The 18,283-nt window shown below is 38.9% G+C and overlaps 1 long non-coding RNA gene across 1 annotated transcript in view; it reads left to right on the forward strand.

The window, feature by feature from the left end:
- LOC149469627 (uncharacterized) overlaps positions 1 to 17,306 on the forward strand; it is a 129,741-nt gene extending 112,435 nt beyond the window's left edge. The window contains exons 3-6 of the long non-coding RNA XR_016311543.1: positions 8,923 to 9,101; positions 9,197 to 9,245; positions 14,543 to 14,770; positions 15,715 to 17,306. This is a non-coding gene — a long non-coding RNA (uncharacterized LOC149469627). The remainder of the gene's footprint in view (positions 1 to 8,922; positions 9,102 to 9,196; positions 9,246 to 14,542; positions 14,771 to 15,714) is intronic.
- The last annotated feature ends 977 nt before the right edge of the window (positions 17,307 to 18,283 follow it).

Raw genomic sequence — 18,283 nt, forward strand, 5'->3', positions numbered from 1 at the left:
GCATGACTTTATGGGTTTTATACTTTGATACAGAATCAGGATTTTCCTTGGCGCAGATGTGGTAAAAATGTGCAAAACGACGTGATAGTTTTGTGTTTGTGTAATTACCACCTTTTTCCATGGGCCCGCATAATCTCTGTACGTTCACAAAAATGCAGCATGTCCTGTATTTTGAAAATGCACTAAATGCAGCTTAAGCACTCAGATATTAAAAAATAATTGGAATTAATTTTCAAGCAGTAAAATGCATGCTCCTTGTTGTAGTAAAAAGGACAAGTGTGACCTGGCTTATATGCCTTAGTTTATTTATGAATGGGTGCCACCAAATTTAAAGAAGATTCCAACCCGCAGTCCTTACGGTGATTGACCTATTTGATTTTGGGTGCTGGGGCAACATAAACGCATAATGCTGTTCTGCATATAAAAGCAAGGATGCAATCTTTACAGCAAGATATCATTCCAATATTTCCTTTTTTTAATTCTCAATAAGATATGCAATATTTTGGGCCTACAAAGAGTCTGTTTTATTGGGTAACATCAAAGTTGCTTCACAGGTCCAGAAGGTATATTGACCTAATAAAAGTAGATATTGAAAAAAGATATCTTGGTGTACAGACAACATCCTAACATCAAAGTAGGTTTAATTACCATCTTATCCATCTATCATGCAGTCACAATTTATATACATCTACAAAACTGCCATCTTTGAGCCCCCACAAAAGCAGACATAGTGATGTCAATGCTGTACGTTTTCGGCAATACCTTCTTGTTCCAAGGTACATTTTCATGTTTACTTGTTTATCAGAAGCACGTTTCCAGTTTTGAGATCTGTTACATCAAAAAGGACAGATTATTCTATTTTGACTTGTAACCGTTACAGTGTGGATGCAGAATCTGCTCAGGTTTTCATGCAAGCTGGTGTATGTATTTTTCAAAGACTCCCCTGTAATTGTCTTCATTATTTTTATATTTGTCAGGCTAGATAAAGATACACATCATGTTTATGGTGTGTCAGTTATCCCAGCGATGATTGATTTGCACAGTGTCAGTGGTATAAGGCAATTGTAGGATATTATTGATGAGAAACATATCTGAGCTTGACATCAAATTAGTGGCCTTCATGTAACAAATATAGGAAGAAATGTCTCAGATACTTAAACTAGTGGGCGGTTGGAGGTTTTTCTCACTCATCAATGAAGCACGGCTTTAAGAGAGGAGGGAGGGAAAGAAAAAGAGGGCTAAGTCAAAACTTCAGTATTTCTCATTATTATCTATACCTAAAGGGGACAGAAAAAGCCTCCTGTACTTTCTCTCATCAATACAGTAGAGCTTTTTGTCAGTAATTTGCAATAAGTGTCTGCTGAGGTTCTGTGGGGACCTAGAAATCATTATTGGCTGCAGACCTGCACTGTTCCTAATTGGAAGCATTGGGCCTTATCAACTGAGGATTTTCTAGGACCTTTGACAGATACCAATACTAAAATCATTGTTCACTTGTCAATTTAAAGACCATTAAAGCGGCTTATTTTTGTTTTAATTGGAAGCTTCTCCCCTCAACAACCCTCCAAAAAGAGAAACACAAGGCGGGTAAGGTATATTAACACTGAGGTAGAAAGCTATGTAGGTCAGTTCATCGGGTTAGGATTGTGTTAGATAAAAATAAAACAAGAGAAGCAGGCACGTTTTGGTTTTTAAAGATTCTTTTAATTTCCTTGGGATTTCTGCATCAAGCATTAAGCAAGGTGATATCAGTCTTAAATCTCCCAATTAAGCAAAACTGCATTCATTTAAGATGTTTGCAAAAAGTGTATTGGGGCCAAAATCAATCAAATGCTATAGCCTGACCGCATGAAAACATATGCATAACATATTCATGGACAGTGCTCTGTAAGCAACCCTAAGCAGATCTCATTAATACAAGTGTATACATTATGTGAATTTGCCATATCGCTGATACTGTCAGAAGCAACCAAACTAATATGTGTAAATGTTTTGGAGCAATAATTTGCTTACAGCAGCCTTTTCCCTTACTAGCAGAAGTTCAGGGAGGAAGGACGTTTGGCTATATGCAGAAGCAGACTTGTTTTGACACTTCATTGAATAAATAATGAAATCAGGGCTGATAGCAAGTTGATGGAATAATTGGATGTGCTATAGGTTAAAAACCAGAAATAGGTTTCTGGAAAGAGGGATAGCTAAAAAAAAATCTTCCTCCAGTAAACTGATAGCCCTAAATGTTTTAAAGTTTACTTTTAAAATGTTTGCTTAATTAGTAAAATTGTTTCGTCTTTTGTAAATGTTAGCTTTACTCCTGGGTTTTGGCATTCTAGAATTAGGGTTTTATTTAAAAGAAATAGAGTTTTTGGGCACAAAATTCTGGTGTCTTAAACAGCTTGCTACCTACTTTGATGGTTCTAGCAGAGTAATATAACAATTTGTAGATACAATATTACAAAATGGCTTTTAAATGTTTGACTGGGTGATAGAATAAAGATATACCTTAAAGAGACAAGACAATATTTTCATGTTCAATATTTTATTGAAGGACATGGGAAAATAACAGTACTGTCACAGTTGGTACAAATACAAGTCAAAGTGGGGTTGGCACCCACTGCAAGTACAGTTAGTATTACAACAATAAGAAATATGGGTACATAGCAATATCACAGAAAATGGATCGGTAGCAACCAAAAAAAGGGGTAAAAAATCTGAGGCCTCAGTTCTGACAAATGTTAAGCTATATAGAGCTTTGGGCTATGGACACCCTAAGATCAGTCAATAAAAAAAATGCAAGGTGGAAAAAGGCATATAAAAACCAAAATGCATGCTCTTAAAGGAAAAGAAAAGAAAATGCAAGAATGAGACAAAGGTAAGAAAAAATAGAAGAGAAGGGAGAAAGAGGTCATTGCATACACTGGGCAGGAGTATCATCCAGAGGATTGGTGGGCCTCTGGAGGGTCAGAGTTCCAAACAAGAGGAGTCGAAGCCAGGAGGTTAATGATGATCAACCCATACCTTTAAATGCTTGGAAAACACATCTAACAGGGCTGCCTCAACCTGAGTAACAAGGTTTTTCATCTCTGTTATACACAAAGTCATGGTCTTCCAGGCCCATGCAATAGTTTGATTAGAAGCAGTCAGGACCTGAATTGAAAGTTTCAGCTGAGCTGTTGTAAGATTAAGGGAGCAATTTTACCAAGATAAATTATTATTTATATACAGAATAAGCCCACAGATTTAACTGTTTTCCAAAACAGTTACATTCAAGGCATGCCTTGAATGATAACTGTTACAGTTCCTAGTAAACTTATGTTAGTTCTCAACCAAACTATTAATCCATCAAATGTCTGGTGTCATAGCTGATCACATTTACAGCACCATGGCAACTGATCAAACAGAGGATAAGATGGCAACTTCCTTGTCTACATTATAAAGGATAGAAGGGTTTAGTTCTGCTTGAAATACCATATATCCATAGAATCCATCTGTTCATCAATCTATGGAGTCTGTGTACAAACCTGTGAAATGTCAAATACATTGTTTATTGGCATAGTATTATCTGTATTTCCTTAACCAATTTACAAAGAGAGTCATTTGCTATTTTCTTGCCTTGTATTTCCAAGGTCACCCATTTTGCAATGAGCAACTACAGTAGGTGTTCTTCATATATTTTTAAAGGGTTCACAATATTTATAAAATACCAAACATTTGATCTGGCTTTTTTGAAGCGGTAAATGAGCCCTTTCTTACACAGTGACATACACCAGTGCTTGATTTGGGGTATGGTAGAAAATATTTCTCAGTGATGTCCTCTAAGACCTGTCTGGCCACTTTCAGCTTTGAATTTAAATATATTGTTCTAAGGTCTTTTATGGTTTTATAATTTTAATGTAGCTGAGTAATGAGCTGGGACCAAAAAAGTTCAAACACCGGTACCGCAGTGCTGAAAGCTAAGTTTACAATTTTTATCGACTGAAGATAAGTTTAAACTATCCATTTCACTTACCTTTCACTATATTTTCTGTTTATACATCCTGTAGTTCTTTCAAGCTTTTCCTTTGACTTCATAAAATTCTAGCAAAGATCGCTTATCCTGACTCTTTTTTAAAAGCAACAAATAGTTCCACGTCGGTAACTTTTATATATCAATTCGGATATTTACAAATACTGTATATATTATATATATGTGTATATATATATATATATATATATATATATATACAGAGAGAGAAAGAGTATATATATGCGCAAATGAACATACTGTATTTACTGTATGTATACACATGGTCGTGTTATGATGCTATTATGTTCTGTTTGGCTGCAGCATTTTTTCCTGTCATGAGTAATTAGATTCAGAAATCATTTAAGCATGTGTGCAACCCATAGAGAGATACATTTGACCTCATTATAGTGCAATAAAGTAAAAATCCAGTTTGTTAAATATCACCGAGCTGCATGTGTTTCTCAGCAGATCTTAGATATTGTGCTTCAAAAGCCAGCCCTTTGAGCTCTAGAATGGGTTAATTTTGGTCGCCAGCAGCTCTTCTTCCAAACAGAGGAAAAAAGACAGAGATACAGCCCCTTTAAGAGCTGAGCAAGTAAAGAAAAAAGAGATTTATGCTTTTAATTAATGGCAATTAAACCATGCCTGTTGGCTTGGCCTATGGCAATTGTTCCCTGTGAAAAGAAGGCCGAGCTGGTGACAAGCATTTGAATCCGTTAAGTTCTGTCAGGGGAGCTGACTCTGCAGGCATCAAAACCAAACTAAATCAATAAAAGAATTAAACTTTTATAAATTGCATTTTGACAAGTATCAGATACCGTTAAGCTTTGATATTATGAATTCCTTGGAGGTGATGCAAACAAGAAGGGCCGCGGTTAGAGATTCAAACAATCAAAGAGGCTTGTTAACATGTGCTGTCAAATGCATCAGTGCTATTAATTACTACAAATTAATGTGACTCTCTCTTCCTCTGGTGATTGGAATAATAATCAGCTGGATTCAAGGAATGAGCACAGAGAACATATGCATCCCTGCCAAAAATAATAAGTTAAGAAACAAGCAGACATTTGCAATACTTATGCTTGCAGGCGTGATAATTTTCTTGTGCATATGAAAACCCAACTTGATTTAACATCATTATGGCTGGTATGTTTCTCGTGCTAAGGAGTCTTGGATCTCAGCTTATTTGAAGAGAGGCAAATTCGTGTATCCAACCTCTTACATGTCATATTCCTTAAACATGTATTCAAGCTATATTTTTTAGAAGAAGAAACAAGCACAGTGGATACACCATGGTGGTAAAGTATCAGTATAGTGCCAAGTGTTAAAACATTTTTTTTATATTTTCAAAATGTTTGTTTACATTTTTAGGACTAATTGGAAGTTAATGAGACATCATATAAACTACTACAAATGGCAGTCGTTGGGAGGTCACATGCCTTTCTCCAATCCTATTCTTATTCTGACAGTTGCTCATTAGGGTACACATGGACAGCAGAGAACTACACTTTGATGGCAATAGTCTGTAATTATTCTATAAAAGATACATTCCTCTTCAATAGAAATTTTTTAAACCACAGTAGAAAATGCAGCTGTCCCAGTAAGCCTTCTCACACATATGCCAGACCAGTACTTTTTGGAGCTGACATATTGAAGCAATGGGAACAGGTTTTAACGCTGCTGCTCCGAGACCAGGATGTAGCATGAAGAATTACTGTCACGTACCTGGTCAGAGGCCAAAGTGACGAAAGGACTTCCCTTGCAGCTGATTGCACAGCACCCCTGAAGGTGAAGACAGGGAGTGCTGCGCCAAAAGAATCATGAGTTGCCAGCTGCGGAGTAACCTGACGAGCAGAGAGGATGATGCACTTGAAAGGGGCTTGACCTTGAAGCTGTTTCAGCAGGGAAGAAGACACTCTAGATGAGCAGCTAAAGTCTTGACTTTGCCAGGGTACCAGCAGGACAGGTGGAACTCCAGATGCACAGGTGGATTATGACAGGTGAGCAGAACAGAGGCAGAGTCAGGAGCCAGAACCAGGATCATGCAGAAACAAAAGCAGAAGTGTGGTCAAGATCTAGTAGAGGTCATAAACCGGGAGCAGGCAGTAAGTGAATAAGTCCATTGAATAAGCCAGGGTCAGAGCCAGGAGAGAAGCAAAGACAGGTCCAGGGCCAAGCTGAGTCAGCAATGGGAAATCCAAAAGTATGGCACACAGAAGCCCAGGGAAACGGGGGTGACGATCATCCAGCAACTTGTGAACCAGAGTGCTCACTTTGAAAAGGTCACTGAGCGCCAAGAACTGTCACACTTTGTGTGCACCATGGCGCATCATCGTGCGCCAAGCCACACCAGTGTGCGCGATTGTGCATGCATAAGCATTCTCACAAGCACTCTGAGAACCCACACACAACGTCCATGCTCATTTCTGTGCAAATTAGCTTGGCCTTGTTGAATGTTGGTGGATGTGCTCGTTCTTCTGCGGTTCATCCTATGACAGTTACTTTAGTGTTAGAGATTAGTTTAGGAGTGAATTTAGGTCAGTGCTAGGGTTAAAGGTTACAGGTATGGTTTAACTGTTAAAGTTACTGTTAGGGTTTAGAGGGGTCAGTTAAAGAGGGAGATTAATTGTTAGCTGTCCAGGTGCAATTAATTTTGTTGTTTTTCAAACACAACAATATGCATTACAGTATTTGCAGCAGGATTTATGCAACTTTTTATGCAAAAGTTGTGTGACCCAAAGGGATCATCTGTACCTTTGTTTACATGAAGGCTTGTGGTGTAGTATGGTTTAGGAGGGTATGGGACACGCACTCAATGCCTCCTCCCTTTTCTAACTGCATGTTTGTATAACTGGAATAGATTTTGAGGGAGACCCCTCACCAATTTTTTAACAAAAAAATTGGTTGCTGAGATCCAGGTGGCCACCAGCATCCTAGTAGCCAACTTAAGGTTGGATGTGGTGTCCTGAAAGGGAAGCTTTCACATGTACAGTTGTGGCTATAGTATTAATGGCAATGAATGTACGACTAATTTCCACAGCAACTGGAATCTTTTGTGGGAAGACAAAAAAGCTGTTTAGTTTGCCTGAATTTAAAGCTGATGTTGCTTGAGTTATAGTCAGGGGTTAATGAATTGGCAGAGACCATTTCTCCTACACATAGATTCTTAGGTCCATAGGTCCTTCTTTACAGCATGCTGGTAGGAGACTAGATTTTCTACTGTGGCTGAAAGACTTTGCACACCTTTTTTATGTACACCTAATGTGTTTACCTGATTTATACTGAAAGTTCAATTAGTCTTTCAGTCCTCAAAGAGGGAGATAAGCCTACCTGGATCAACGTTTTTTTTTCAATCTAGGTTATGCACCAGGCCATCATGAGCCAAAAAGGTCCTTCTTATTGTTGCTTAGCCACTCACCTACCCACACACTTTCAAACCCTCTGTACATTCCATGATGCCCCAAACATTAAGTGATAATAAAGGCAAAATTATTTTACATAACAGACATGTCTATACTTACCTGCTGTGTGCAGTGGTTTTGTACAAAGCAGCTCCAATCGTCCAAGGGCTCCTGCTGGTGTCTCAGTCACTGAGGAGGGAGAGTCCCTGGAGAGCCAAGGTTCTCATGCACAATGCTTGATTGTGATGGGGCTCATGAGTAATTGGGGGGCTGCTGCACACCGAAGGTTTGTATCCTTCATGCATTGAATGCATGAAGATAAAAAAAAACCTTGAGCCTTTAGAACCACTTTAAGTGTCTTGGCCTTATCTGTATGATGTTGAAGTTCTGCTAATAAAAATTGTGATTATGCATAAAAAGTCCCCACCCCTGTGTGAAATCTGGGACATTTGATTTTCACATAACTTACTTTATAGTCTGTTATTCTTTGTTAGTTGCCATGTCAAGCAAGAAGAGTCAAAAAATGACAGCAGAGTAGAAAGCCATATGTGCATTAGAAAATATTACCCCACTATACCACAGCTATTTTATTTAGCTATTGTTTCGATAATCTCACAAAAAGTTTATATACTTAATAATAAATATTATAACATTTTTACAACAGATACCTCATGTAAATCTTCAGTTTGTGCATGCTGGCACCTAAAGAAGCTGCTGGGCAAAAAAACATTTTTTTTGCCTAAAATGACAGTTGAGATAGAATATTATGCATTTAGCACTGGATTAATAGTTACCTAGACCTGATATTAATCAAATTAGTTTTTACAACATAGAGGGTCTATGTCAGGGAACATACATACTTATGCTCAGGTGTAGGTTTTCATTAGGCCCTGCTCATGGCCAATTGGCACCAGGCACCTGCACTAGTTCTTTGTGTCAGTGCTGTTTGGTCTATTACATTTCTTGCATCTGTTCCTGTATTGCTGACCTGATTTGATTCTGACTGACGCCCACACCAGCTTGGCTTCCCTTCTGATACTACTTTATTTTTGATCTGCCCAATAATTACCAACCCTGACTGTCTGATGTGGCCTTGTCCTTCTGCCTGCATCTACTGTGCCCTGCAGGTCTCTAGCTCCTGCTATTCCACCAGTGTGCCACCCATCAGCTGCCCTGGGTACCTAGATGCACATCAACACTCAACCAGCAGAAGACCTATCAGGTTGTCAGAGCCTGGGATTGAACCTGGGCCTTCTGCGGTGAGAAGCAATGTTTCATCTCACTGAGCCACCTGGAATGCTGGACAGCTACCTTGACAATTCTTTGGATGATCCTTCCCAGTTAATATCCCACTTACCGGTGCTGCTACTGTCTACATCTTCGTTACTGACCTTTGGCTTGCTATTGACTATGATTCTGCGTCATCCTATCTACTACCATTTGTGACCGACCGTTGGCTTGTGACTGACTCCGCTTCTGTTTGATCCCTAATCTGTTTGATCCGCTTTTGGTTTCCAGCTTGTTCATTCCCTGGTGGGGTGATCCTGAGATCTGTGACCTGGTATTAGCATGCAGCCAAATCCATCTCCACCATTAGGAGCTCTGGGGAAACCGTTTAATACTTAGATCCCGCACCTCAGCTGAGCCTGCATCATTCCCAGGGTGATCTGCTGGTGTAACAACCCTGCTGGTTTCAGGTAAGCCTTACACTGCTGTAGCAACTGGTCTCTGAACCTGACCCAGACCGTGACACAAGCACTTATGCCACTCTGTGCTCTTGTTACTTTACCAGGGCTCCTGAGCCAGAGCTGTAAGATGCCTTCCTCGGGCTCTATCGCAAGGTACGTTACAGTCTACAACAAACTCATGATTATATTTCATTGATTAACATTTTAAAATACAATTAAATATCTATGTTTTCCTATAATGTTAAATTACCCATGACATGTTTAATAGCAGTGAAAATTACCTTTGAACTCTCACAACTGAATTCTATATGTTCAGATATGAACTACATAATATTTTTCAAGACTATCAATCATGATATGTCAGCCAAAAGGAAAATGAATCCACAGGGCAGAGGTGATCATATTCAGTCATCAGAGCACACTAATGGGCCAGACATGAAGAATATAGTTATAAGACAACAGGGATGACCAAGCCACTTATCCCTAGAATCTGTTTTTCTGGTAATATTCCCAAAAGATTCTGCTGAAAACTGCTTGTCTGCAGAACCTGAAGAGCTAACAAGATACTTTTCCAAAAAGACCAGAGGAGGACTTTTACATTGGTATTCTGAAGACAAGACTCACTAGTAGTCCAGGCTTCCAAACACATATCCAACACTAATGTCTGAGTCAAAAATGTTGAAACAATTTAATTAGAATTTTTGTGCTGACTAGCTGAACAGTGCAGGAGGACATTTTTGCACTGTTCTGTGTATTGCCCTGTCTATGTACACCTTTCCTTTTGCTGATGATAAACTGATCCAAGTGACTGCCATCCTATGTTTGTATGAAATTGTGGCAGACACACACTAGGGATTTTCAGCTGCCTTGAGTGAGTCTGAGCTTCTGATGTGTTGCTGTACCTTTAAGGATGATGGAGATACCTCCAAGGCATGCCTACGCTAAATATATGCGTTTCTATACATAAGTCCCCAGTTGGAAGCTCAGATAGTTTAGAGTTAGGGATCACATTTTACAGTGGGGCCTTGCTGGGGCAAAGTGGCTTTATATAGTTTTGCAACCAAAACCTATAAAACAGTATATTTAGGCTTTTTGTGTATGCTAACTGTAGAATGTGTTGGGGAATTTTTACATTAATAATCTCTGGGTTGTTGGATCCATTTTAATTTTGATTTATAAACATGGAACAGTGTTCTAAAACAGAGGTATAGCCAAAACTCTTTTGTGAACCTATAGAGGAATTATGTGCCACTCATTGTGCAACCACAGCTATGAGTGCCAGCCAGGGAAAGAGTTTGTCTCGGCCCCCAACACCAGTTTAACAGAAAATATGTTCCCATTCGCCGCACATCAATGAAGACCCACTTGAATGAAAGTAAATGGCAGTCTTAGCCTGGGCTCCCACCAGGCTGAGCCCCCTAGAGCTTAACACACTGGAGGCCTGGCCTGGTGGGAGCCCAGGCTAAGCCGGCAATTTACCTTCATACAAGTGGATCTGCTTTGTTGTGTGGCAAAAGGGACATATCTTCTGGTAAACCAAAACTGTTGTGGCTATACTTCACCTATGGATCACAGTAGTGCATTTTGTTCTACTCTCCTATGACCAGTTTTCAGTGGGCTAAAGCACGCTGTCAGCTGATGTCACTCAGCCAGTCCAGGCTTGGGAATGATCCTGACTTTACAGTTGGGATCCACCCAGACACCTGGACTGGCAGCTGGCTCAGCCTTTCAGCATGCCGCTGAGAGCCTTAGCATGCCCCTCCTGCCCCCTCCACAGCCGAGCACTCTAGTGAGTGGTGGAGGGGCAGAGAAGAGAGCAGAGTGGGAGAACTGAGCTATCAGCAGTATGTGTTTTCTCAGTTCTCGGGGTAGAAATGGCAAAGGACAGTTGTAGCTGGGATCAGCGCTACAGCCATCTAGGTGAGTATGATTTTTTAAATTTTTTTGTATGCTATCACTTCTCTTTTAAAACAGAAGGTATTTGCAGGTCTTATTTTCATCAGAGATCCAAAATAAGGTGTTTGTTATTTATTTTAGTCTAGTGAGTGGAGCAATTCAAATTATTCCCTTATGTCCCAGTGGGCAGTCTGCACATCCAGAGCTGTTGGTTTATAGTATAAATACAGCTTAAAATTATAAAGCCATTTATTCCTAACTGCATAGCAAACCACAAAAATCACTGTGCCTGGGTAAGTCACTGAGCAGCTAGCCCTAAAATGTGCAATACAAAAAAGTTTATTTTGCTGAGCACAAGAAGTGCTTCCGTCCAGAAGTGTGTAAAAATATGTTGAGAACCTATGAATCAGAATATTGAGCATTCCATATCCATCTGACAAATCCTTGAACACTAGAGTTTCCGTTGCTGTAAAAGCTTGCTGGTGTGATCAAGATCTTGCAGCATTAACTCCTTGAGTGTTGTATTGACCATTTTAGATGCAACGGTCATAGTGATCCAGTAAGGATCCTATGTGTTTCTGTGAGTTCATGATTGAACATCATTGACTCCAGGGATCACAGAGGGAAGACTGTAACAGCACGTATTGTTGTGGACTGTTTATGGACATTTTTGGTGACACAATTGTTGTTTTTTATGGGATAAAAGTGGGATTTTCTCACTCAGTTCATGAATTGGTATATGTTTATACTTTTTTCATGGTATACAGCAGGGGCATTGAATTAAAATTCACTAAAGTTCGGGCAGTAAAATCTCATGTAGGCCCCTGTGGTGCATTTTCCTGTGTGCCAAACCATGTGTTGCTGCAGTTTGATTTTAAGAAAAAAGGGTTGGGGACTTTTTCAGGTTTCTAGCAGGTAGTGCTGACCTACCCAAAACATGTACACCAAATGCACATGTACAGATCTGAACCTGTTCTCGCATCAGTATCCTCAATCCCCACTGCACATCATAGTCTCCTCCTTATTCACAGCAAGATCCCTCTTGATGAGCGTCCTCAGCTCCACCTTTACATCACCCCTCTCCACCCCTTTCACAGTATTGTTCTCACTTCCTTGACATCAACCCCCCCCCCTCCCCAACAGTACTGTCCTCTGCCCCCTTCACTGAAGAGTACTCTGCCCCTTTATTTACATCATCCCCCTACATTATTGTCCCCAGATCCCCCCCCCATGTTACTGTCCTCAGCCTCCCCATGTTACTGTCCTCAGCCTCCCCATGTTACTGTCCTCAGCCTCTACATTACAGTTCTCAGCCCCTCCCACTTAAATGTCCTCAACCCCCACACACCACAGTCCTTAGCCTCCCACATTACTGTCCTCAGCCCCCCTTTCACAATAATGTTCTTAGCCCCTTTAACTTCACCCCCCACTGTCCTACCTTACACAGACAGTGATTGATTGCTAGGACTGTCCTTCATCCTAGCAACCAATCACCTGCTTGTTAACCTCGGGCAGCTCCCACCCTCCATCCAGAACTGTTCTGCCTCCCGCTGTCAGCTCTGTGAGGATGACCGTGAGACAGTTGGGGGAAGAAAAGGCTCTTAAATGGCAGGACTGTATGGGTCTGGATGGGAGAGTGGCTCGGTCCGCATCCGGACCCCGATCTGCCATTTATTGATGCCTGGTATAAAGTATGCATTATTTATATGGATTATGTGTTTAATCAATAACTCACATTTTTTTCATATCCTTTCACTTTACACTTGCTTAATTCATTTATTGTGACATATAATTTTAGCGCTGAACTTTTTGGTTACATTCCAAATTGCATACAGCAATTAAAGTTTCTATTGAGTGGGGCTTATGGACTGACACAACAATACAACCAGACACAGTGAGGTGGGCTAAAAGGAATAAAAAACAGTAAAGGCCCAATAAAACATATTTCCATCAGGGATCCAAAAAGTAAGGGGTTTATTCTTTATTTTGGATAGTGGGCAGAGCTGTGCCACATGCAAAGCCACTAATTAGTGGAGGGCTTTTTTGTTTCCTTTTAGCTCATCCCCCCCTAACCTTTCTCTGGTTGTAACAGAAATGGTTAAAAATATTGCAGAAATTTTGTATTGCCAAAGGATGCATGCCTGCAAGAGTGGTGATCGCTTGTGAAGTCTGTGCTTGGTCTATTCCCCGTTATTTCCCTTTCTATTTATTTTGGTAATTAATAAGCTATTTTGACATTATTCCTCTCTTTTAGATTTGCATGCATCAAGAGAGAAAATGCCTAGACTTTTTGTAAACATAACGCCTAGAAAGACATTTCCCAAACTTTAATTGCCATGTAAAAGACATACATTTATAAACTTGCCTGTGATTTCCCCTTAAACATGAGTTTAATTTGCATATTTGATGTGCTGGTCAACATGAAATGTGTTTAATTTTAATTTCAATTGGTGTTAATTTTTTTTTTTGTAAAATCAGTTTCTTTACCAGACATTTTGCATATGATTAGTATCCAGCAGTGAAATGCTAATTAATTATCAGCCCTAAAATGAAAATCTATAAATGAATTTGCATTGATATGTGTCTGCCTGAAATCATTCTGATTAATTTCTGCCGAGGGCCAGATGTGTTAACATGGTGTTAAGTCTGAAACCAAGCAAAACTTTCCAAGTATCAATGTAAACATCTTGAGCTATTGGTAAAAATGAAATATTTGGCTATCAATGAGGTCTTTATGTCTATGTTTGATGTTAATGGCATTAAACCATAATTGTGATTTTGTCTTACATAGCTTCATATTTATAGATATTCAAAATATAAGTGAAGAAAGGTATATTACAGCTGCCAGAAACCATGTCTAACAGGTATTCATAAAGTATTTCCTATAATGTGAGGATTCAATAATATGTCCTGTCCTTCTGCTGGCAGTCTGTCAGACTTTGGGGTAAGGGAAGAGGTTATGCTGGCTTAAATGCAGGAGCTACTGGGGCTTAAAATTCAGTAGGAAAAGGAAAAAGAACAGAGGGGGATGTAAGCAGAAGGAGGGGTGTCAGGGGCCTAGCTGGAAGTTCCCATTTAATGGAGCCTTTTAGTGCCTAAAAGCAATATTGAGAATGGTTAAGGTTCAGATTGCGGTTGTACCATGTATTCAAAAATTTGGGGTGAGTGCCATTTACTATGGAAGTAAGTTTCTCATGGATCATATTGCCCATAATCTTTTGTTTTATCTTCATAAAATTTAGAGAACTTTTTTGATTTTTCAGTTTAGAGATGTTAGGTGGGAAGTACCCAACAAGGCCACCCACCAGCCAATTCATCAGGAAAAAGACAAAATTTGCCCAGTGTATGGCCAGCTTATGGCTGTTTGTGTTTGTGCTTTGGAGTTGGTTGTGTTAACCTACTAAGAAATAGTGAGATTCCTGCATATATTTAGTTAGTGCCAGGCTATGACAGGCTATGATTTATTTTCTGTTATGTTTATTTATCCACCTTTAACCTTTTTGATAAAATGGTTGTGTATAAGTTTGAAAAAATGCCTGCTTACTGTCTTTCAGACAGGTACCTGCTCTATCTTTTGCAATTCTCACCTAGGCAAGAATTGTATCAGCTTGGCTGCCCCTCCTCGCTTGCAACCTCCTGGCTATTAGACCAGTCTGATAGTGCTGCAAAATCTTTCATCTGCACATGGATGTCACAGCAGCTCCCACCTCCAAAAAGGCAGTTGCAAGGATTCAAAGCCTGGTGAAGAATCAGCTCCGGTGAAGATAGCTCTAGACTTCTGGGTCGGTATTTGTTTCTTAAAAGTCATTAATTTCTGTATTTGTAGATGCTGACTTTTCATTTGAAAAGAAAAACTACATTTCCTTTTTAAGTCTGAGTGTACCTTTACCCCAGAAAGAATGAATTGCTAAACCTTTAAATAAGTCTATAGAAGGATAAAAGGCAAGCGATCACTGCAGAGTAAAAAAGCAGCTGAAACACCAAGGTCACCAAAAAACCTCTAAATAAATAATGATATAAAAATGGGTGCAGCACTAAAAATCAATATGCAAATAAATATTAATAGTGCTGACCATAACCAATAAAGTGACATATGTTTTATGACATCTGTAAACACAGCAAATAAAGTGCACCAAATGAAAATCACAGGCAGTGGTTAAAATTATAAGTGAATGTCCAAAATTTGAACGTGAGGATCATAGGATCTCCAAGAAGTGGTCAATCAATAGTGGTAGATGGGGTGACCAGTAATGAAGTAAATTGCGCACTTACCAGAAGCGCAACTTAATCACGCATTTGAGATAAGCTGTATCATCAGATCAGCCAAGGCATCCACTCTGGAGATGGTCAGATTTCAGCTCCCTTCAGGGTCTTCCAAAATGGTATCAGCAACAAAGGGTCTCCTTTAAGGTGGGCTCTGCGAATGTTGACTCTCACAGAGAGCCTCTAATTTTTCATCTGTTCAGTCTCCAACAGCAGTGTTGACAGTTCAGCTTTGATGGCCATCAAGCATATGGCAGCATCAGACCATGTATACATCTTTGCTTAATATTTGCATTAGTTCAACTGTGTAATTCTAATTAAAAAAAAGTCATCATACTATTTTTTTTTCTGGACCTCACTTTTCTCTCTTGTCTTTACTATGACACATTCCTTTTCTTAAACATGAGTTTATGAAGAAGGAGATGTACTTTTAAAAATGCTATTTTTTGACATCTCATTACAGATTTTTCATGAACTCTGATGTCTATGAAGTATGGTCAACTTCAGAAAAAGAAAAGAACTATAATTAGACGAAACACTTTATGAAAATAACACACAAGAACACCATGCATAGAAGAGAAGAGTTTCAACTTTAGTAGGCTTCAGAATTCAAACATTGAAGCTTCTGTCTCTGTCACCGAGTGGTGCCAGAAACTTAAAGTAGAAGCACAATATAGTACTCCTTTATCCCCTTGTAGTAAATCACATTGTTCGCTACCTATAACCTATATAAGTCAAAACAGTCTAGAAACGGTGGAAGCCATTTCACAGTTCTTTCATTGTAAATAACAGTATGATGTGGGCACTAAGTCAGAGGCTTTAACTTTCTAAATTTGTGGTTGTCTTCATTAGATGGCACGTGTATTAAATCATTGTACTACAATTGTCAAACAAGGAAGATTGGACTTCTGAGATACCACTTACACAATTGTTTATGTAAAAAAAATGTTATTTTTATTTGCAATATCTAAAATTAAAAGCAAAATGTTTTCTCTTTGGGAACTTATAAATTAAGTACAATAATATGGAGAATGTTCTAGTTAGCATATCATACCTGATACATATAACCTCCAGTGTTACCAAGTCTTACTGCACCATATATCTTTAGGTATTTACAGTAAGTTGTCTTGGTATCCAGAAACATTAACTGTATACAGTATATATATTTATCAGTATTAGCATTGCAGTAGACTAGGAGCTACCACACGGGTGACCAAGGTCCAGTGGGACGGGGTGAAACGCATCAGAGGGTGTGGCCAGTACAGTCTGAGGCTATTCCTCAACATTGAACTCCTGGGGTCAGTTGAACAGTGTCCATCCCTTCACTTGTATTGGCTGACACTGGAATTGCTCGGACTCATGCTCTCCTCTTCTCACTTGCCGGTGGGGGATCCTTTTCCTTCCATCCACAGCTTGGAGTGGCGCCATAAGGTATAATTTTCACTATAGAAAAAACAGCTAGATAGTAAAGTAAAAGCAGCACACATTACACATTGAAAACATAAAAAGGAGGTTAGTACTAAAGAAAAGGAATGGGCAGCGTGTAGCTTGCCTGGTGCTTTCACTATTGGACTATATTTACACTGATACTTTTCATTATTAATTTTGAACATTTTGGATTCCTTTTGGCCATTATGATTATTGTATTGATACCACAAGTTTTAAGCGTGTAATAGTTTGTATTTGGAGGTGCAGCACTATTTTATTTGACATATTACACATTGTTAGGCACACAGTTAACCCCTTGATTGCCCCCTAGATGTTAACCCCTTCCCTGCCAGTGTCATTAGTACAGTGTTTGTGTATGTTATCACTGACCACTGTATTAGTGTCACTAACAATGTCAGTGTCAGTTAGTGACCCTCTCAGGTAGTGTCTGCCAGATTGCCGGCCACCCTATTACATTCCACTATAAGTTGCTGATCCCCATCATTGAAGTATAGTGTCTATAGCTGCGTAAATTCCAGTATATATAACATAGTTTTTAGATACTATAACTTTCACACAATCCAATTATAATACACTTATTGGGATTTTTCTAACCAAAGACATGCAGCAGAACACGTTTTTGCCCCAATTTATGACAAAATTAGATTTTTAAATTATTTTTTTTATTGGATCTGTTTTATAGCAAAAAAAACAAACTTTTTTTCGTTTATATAATAGAAAATTAACAACCCAGTGTTGATCAAGTACCATCAAAAGAAAGTTCTATTTGTGTAAAAAAAGACTTAAAAAAAAATAATTTGCATGCAGTGTTGCATGACCGCACAATTGCCAGTTAAAATATGCAGTGCTGAATAGCAAAAAATGATCTGGTTATGAAAGGGTTAAAACCTTCACGAGCTTAACAAGACTGCAGTTTCTAAAGAGAGAGACCGAGCAGGAGTTCACCAAAAATATCTAAATGTAAGTGTATTGTTTCATTTGAAAAAACAATATTATACAGAATCGAACTATACAATATAAGAGCTATAACAGGCTAGGTTTGAGAGAAAGGGGGCAGGGAGGTTTTAAGCAAAAAATAAAAAATGATACTGTATTATTCCAAATAAAAAGGCATACATATTGTTGTGCCTTCATGCACAGTAAAAAGAGGATGTACGCCCTGATCAAGTCACAGACTAACCAGCTTTTGATTTTAAAAAATTACATTAAAGTGTATCTATGTCACTTGACAAAAAGCTCCCAACTGTACTTTTGAATCACACTAGGCCCATTTTGAACAAAACCCCTCATCAGCCCTTTTTTCATGAAGAAATCAACATTAGAGTTTAATATATTCCTAGAAAGAAAAACAGATACAAAATATTTTTGTGCCCACATACCCCGTAGTGATTCATTTGGACTAGCCCTTGTTTTGAGTAGGAACCCCACCATCTATTGTAAGATATAGAAATCAAACTTAGAGTGCAACACATTCAAAGCAAAAAATACCCCAAAATATTTTTGTGCCCAAATGCCCATATTTAAACTTTTGAACTATGCCTTATAATGAGCATGACATCCACCATCCAATTCTATTATACAGG

Source organism: Staurois parvus, unplaced genomic scaffold (genome assembly GCF_062004578.1).
Source record: "Staurois parvus isolate SC_StPar_1 unplaced genomic scaffold, SC_StPar_1.0 ptg000066l, whole genome shotgun sequence".
NCBI classification, from domain to species: Eukaryota; Metazoa; Chordata; class Amphibia; order Anura; family Ranidae; genus Staurois; species Staurois parvus.